Source organism: Hippocampus zosterae, chromosome 17 (assembly GCF_025434085.1).
Source record: "Hippocampus zosterae strain Florida chromosome 17, ASM2543408v3, whole genome shotgun sequence".
Taxonomy (NCBI): domain Eukaryota; kingdom Metazoa; phylum Chordata; class Actinopteri; order Syngnathiformes; family Syngnathidae; genus Hippocampus; species Hippocampus zosterae.
Window position 1 is genome coordinate 16,026,147 of NC_067467.1, and position 6,093 is coordinate 16,032,239.

The following is a 6,093-nucleotide window of genomic DNA, read 5'->3' on the forward strand; positions in this document are numbered from 1 at the left end:
ACTACAACCGGCTTCCAATGAGCCGGAGCAGGAGTGGCGGGAACTCAAATCTACCATCGTTGCACCTGCGCGCGCACACCTCAGCTCCACCAAACGCCAGAACCGCGACTGGATCACTGCAAACACTCTGGCCCTTGCAGAACGATCTAGGCTTGCGCGAGTAACGGGAGCAGCCAACTTCCGCGAACTACGGCGACTTACCACTCGGGCGATCCGGGCAGATTGAAATGCCTATGCGTCGCACCCTGGAGCAGCAAATCAGAAACCTTCGAGGTGCAGTCGGGCGTCCGACAAGGCTTCACGCTCTCGCCAACCTTATTCAACTATGCCATTGATCACATCCTCAACACTGCTCTCCATGGCTGTTTGTATTTTTGTTAAATACATCTTGGTCAGGGAGGGATCAGACTCCTCAGCCTCCCTGGTAAGGTCTATTCAGGGGTGCTGGAGAGGAGGGTCCGTCAGGAAGTCGAGCCTCAGATTGAGGAGGAGCAGTGTGGTTTTCGTCCCGGCCGTGGAACAGTGGACCAGCTCTACACCCTTAGTAGGGTTCTCGAGGGTATGTGGGAATTCGCCCAACCAGTCTACATGTGTTTTGTAGACTTGGAGAAGGCGTTTGACCGTGTCCCTCGGGGAGTTCTGTGGGGGATGCTTCGTGGGTATGGAGTACCGAACCCCCTGATACGGGCTGTTCGGTCACTATACCACCGATGTCAGAGTTTGGTTCGCATTGCCGGCAGTAAGTCGGAATCGTTTCCAGTGAGGGTAGGACTCCGCCAAGGCTACCCTTTGTCACCGATTCTGTTCATAACCTTTATGGACAGAATCTCTAGGCGCAGCCGAAGCGTTGAGGGGGTCCATTTTGGTGGCCTCAGTATTGCATCCCTGCTTTTTGCAGATGATGTGGTGCTGTTGGCTCCTTCAAACAGGGCTCTCCAACTCTCACTGGAGCGTTTCGCAGCCGAGTGTGAAGCGGTTGGGATGAAAATCAGCACCTCCAAATCTGAAACCATGGTCCTCAGTCAGAAAAGGGTGGAGTGCCCCCTCCGGGTCGGGGGGGGGGGAGATCTTGCCCCAAGTGGAGGAGTTTAAGTATCTTGGGGTCTTGTTCACGAGTGAGGGCAGGAGGGAGCGAGAGATCGACAGGCGGATCGGTGCAGCGTCTGCTGTGATGCGGACGTTGTATCGGTCTGTCGTGGTGAAGAAGGAGCTGAGCCAAAGGGCGAAGCTCTCAATTTACCGGTCGATCTACGTTCCAACCCTCATCTATGGTCACGAGCTATGGGTCGTGACCAAAAGAACGAGATCCCTGATACAAGCGGCCGAAATGAGTTTTCTCCACAGGGTGTCCGGGCTCTCCCTTAGAGATAAGGTGAGAAGCTCGGTCATCCGGGAGGGGCTCCGAGTCGAGCCGCTTCTCCTCCACATCGAGAGGAGCCAGATGAGGTGGCTTGGGCATCTGATTCGGATGCCTCCTGAACGCCTCCCTGGTGAGGTGTTCCGGGCATGTCCCACTGTCACCCAGCTGGCCTGGGAACACCTCGGGATACCCCGGGGAGAGCTGGAAGAAGTAGCTAGGGAGAGGGAAGTCTGGGCTTCCCTGCTAAAGCTGTTGCCCCCGCGACCCGGCCCCGGATAAGCGGTAGAAGATGGATGGATGGACATCTTGGTCAGTTCCACCTTGCCTCCCTGCTTTTTGGGGTCGTCCAACGACTCCACCATTATGCAAACGTGACAGCAGTGGAGGACTTGATGCCCAGGGATGAAATCCAGCGTCTGGTGGGGATGATGCGTTCCAAAATACATGCTGAAATTGACTGCAATGGATTTGCAAAAAAGTCTTCAAAAGTGAATGTTTGATTTATGATTGTTAATATTTTCCATTAGTATTTGTTCCCTTTACACAACCTGTTAAACTCCCTTTTCCATTCACTAAATTTGGATGTAAACACTCAAATTAAAGCTGCAAGTCTGGAGTTTGAAGCCTGTTCTGTTCATTTTATTTCAAAACAATGGTAGTGTTTGCAGCCCAAAGCAATACTTATGGACCTGACTCAAACAGTCGTTCAACCATCCAGACAGGGATTGAACAATGCCAGTGTTAAATGTCCGTGTTGACCTTTTCCTGGCCGCGAGAGCCTCAGAGGCATCAAACATCTGCATCTCTTTATCTCCATCTCTCATTACCTTCACCCCTCTTCACCCTCCATGGTCTCTGGATGTTTGTTGTTTGCTTCCTGTCACAGAGGAAGTGCCTCACCCTGCCACCTCGCTCGCTATTGGTCCCTTCTCTGATCAACTGTGATTTTGACCCAGTGAGGGGGGGCTTACAAGATTGAAAAGGGTTTGAAAAGGCAGAACGAGGCTGCACTGAATACTTCTCGGCTTTACTGCCTGTCGGGCTTGGAGGTAAGAAGGCCATTTGTAACTTTCCCCACTAGAAAACTCGCTGTGAACTCTGTTTCTAATGTTTAATGCCGATAGATCAGCTGAAACATACTTGTGAAATTGTGTCATACCATCTGCTGCATATGTGTAATTATGTATGTTTGCTCAAGTTCATTTTACAGAAAATGTGTGGTTAACCTCTATTTGTCATACATACCTAGTGTGGACATAACGTACATACTGTACAGGTACTGATTGGTTTAGTTTTCTTTTTAAAAAAAAACACTTTACCGGTAGTTTTACAAATGCAGAATGGCAACTGATTGACCTCCCAGTGTGGAACAGTCTCGTTTTATAATGTGCTGTTTGTTTGTAATACATGTGTGTGTGTGTGTGTGTGTGTGTGTGTGTGTGTGTGTGTATATATATATATATATATATATATATATATATATATATATATATAATGAATAATTGCAATCCCTTACCTGATGTGTTCTAGCATAGGAGTCTTCAGATTTCTTGGTGTGGCTACTCCCAATCCTTGTACCAGTGTCTTGATTCCACACGGACGCTGGACTGGTTTGGGGGGAGTTGTTCCAAGTAATAACGGCTGGAAATTTATTGCTCCGTTCCTTAAAAACTATATCCGTTACGTGGCCAAAATTATGTTTTAGTCTTGGTTTTATGTTGCAAGTGAATGGAGTGGAAGTAAATAAACAAAAGAGGAATGTGAAGACAAAATATGTTCCTTTTGCGAGGTGGATGTCTCTTTTCTCATATATGTGAACAATGTCAAATACAGGGAGCCTATTATTCTTGATCAAATTGAATTGAACAAGCACATTTTTGATGGGAAATGTGAGTGAGCAATAAAAACATTCTATTTTTCGTGTGTATGGTGAGTTTTCATTGCAGAAACTGCATTAAATGTGTTGATTCTCAACCCAGTAATTTCAAAACCCTTGCTTTGAGCTTGACAAAAAAAAGGCTGACAAATCTGCATTAAAATGCACATGTTCATGCACTTTGATTCTCTCCTCTTTCATCTCAAACTGCTTCAAACAACAAAGCGTGTGATGGAAAAGTGGTTAGAACTACATGTCTGTGTTTTGTTATGTGTTGTGTTTATTATTTTACTTTATGTTAACCGTTTTGTTAAGCGCTTTGTTACAGCTGCCGCTGTTGTGAAAGCGCTATATAAATCAGAATGTATTGTAAGTTTTGGGGGCCAAAGTCAAATAAAAATGTATATTATTTATACATTAATTTTGGATCTACAGTGTTGTTAATGTGGGTTTTAGTTCCTTCCCAGTGAAAGTGAGAATCTGAGTCTAAATAGCTGTATGCCTACGTATGTGCACTGATTGAATGCCGACCGATGTGGGCAACCAAGCCTTTTTTCAAGCCAGCTCAAATGTTTTTGCAGGTACAAAGATAAAGAGCGAGCGTTGGAGTCAGGAAAAGACAAAGGGCTGTAAAGAAGGATGCCAGAACTAATAAGGAATCTTAAACAAATAGTAGAGCATTTCAAAGAGGACGAGTGACTGACCATTAGTCCAGGTTCGCTCAAAGTCAGCTGGGAAAGGCTCCTGCTCCCTGTGACATTGAACAGATTAAATGGATAGAAATTGAATTGATACCATTGAGGTGTGAATGAAATGGAAGGCCAACATTTTATTCACATAAAAAAACATTCATTGTGAATCATTGATGGGGGGGGGGGGCAGTGCCTCCTTTTTATATGAAAATATATATTAAAAAATCATCCATCCTTCCATTTTCTAATGAACTTTTCCTCACAAGGGTCACGGGTGTGCTGGAGCCTATCCCAGTTGACCTCAGGCAGTAGGTGGGGTCCACACTCAACTGGTGGCCAGCCAGTCGCAGAGCATGTAAACTCCACACAAGAAAGTTGGAGCCAGAATCGAACCATGCACTTCTACACTGTGAGGCGGATGTGCTAACTGTGCCAATTTATGTAAAAAATATTTACAATAATCATTTAATAATCAATTTAAGGAACTTGAATTTGCCCAGACTGTGTGGTAGCCTAAACATACACACACACACACACACACACAAATCAATCAGCGCTTGAATTGACTTTTCAGTCACTGGCCGATGGCCACAACACAGCCCAACATGACTGCATGAGATGTGATGCAAAATATATAAACTTCATCCCAAATTATGCCTGGAGTTGGATTATTTTTTCTCTCCTTCACCTCTCACCCTCATGAAATTTAAAAGAATATATACCTAAAATACAGAAACAACCACTTGATGTGTAGATTATTGGTGTGCTGAGCCAGATGTAACTGCAGATGTTGCCAAAGTAATTCCTAAATATCATTTGAAAATACCTCCTGAACACTCTCTAAAATGATTATCTTATATGTGGAATACTACAGATCACATAAGTTTTAGATCATTATTTTTGTATGATTTTGTTGATGACTTCCTTGGAATTGTTCAACTATATATATATATTTAGTGTATAATATATATATATATATATATATATATTTAACAGACATTTTAAACAGTAGGTATTATACTTATGTTATAGGTTGTGTCTCTCACAGGTAGTGAACCCTGTTGCTAAAACATTTTTAGATATTCTAATCAAGAAGAAAAGAAAAAAGGTAAGCTACATGGCTTAGGCGAAACGGCATCATAAATGTAATGACTCAGACCTGTGGTACAGAAAGTCATTGCTTCTGCTTTTTTTAACACTGTTGGTCCATATTAGAAAAACACACCAATATCAAACTTTTAAATATATATCTATATATCTATAGATATATATATATCTATAGATATATAGATATAGATATATCTAACATTCACATTGATTTACACCCGTTACTTGCAACCTGCAGAGTAATACTAAAATACAAATTGTACTGTACTCCAATGAAATTTGAAGGATGTATTCAACAATATTTTTTTAAATTCATAGCATCCCATATGTTTTTCTGTATGAGGGGTGTGTCAAACATAGCAATGGATATAGCATGACACATCTCCCAAAAATGTGTACCATTTATGGTGGAGATTAATGAATCTAATGATATGGGTTATTACCTGTTTATTTTGGAATTATAACAACGAACTATCAAGCAAAAGGTCAACTTTTTCCAAAAATGTTGGTGCCTAAATTGTCCTCCAATTCTGGAATGACGTAAGTACATTTCAGAGTGTCTTTTTCACGTTCACTGATGTCAAATGAGTTATATCTATTCTTCTCCTTTGATAAAGGTTTATTATAATAATTTCCTGATAAATATACACATGTTTATTTTGCCGCATCTATCATCTTGTAAATCAGGGGTCACCACCGTGGTGCCCACGGGCATGAGTAGTCTGTGGGCCTATCCAAAAATAGCTCGCCGGTGATGACTCCCCAGGAATATTGGAGAAGCGATCATTTCAAAATGTGAACACTGGCAGATATTTTTCATAAAGTGTGGCCAATTGATACTTAGGTTATGTGTGTTATTGTGAGAAATCGCTAATGTGATCAGTGTATTCTCAGAAATGAATATTATTAATCATTAATTATAACATATGAGGGTTCAAGCAAATTTATTTCTAAAGTGTATACTCTCAAACTGGTAGCCCTCCTCAATAATCAGATGCCGAGAAGGAACTCTTCGTTTCAAAAAGGTTGGTGACACCTGTTGAAAAGTGTGGCCGAGT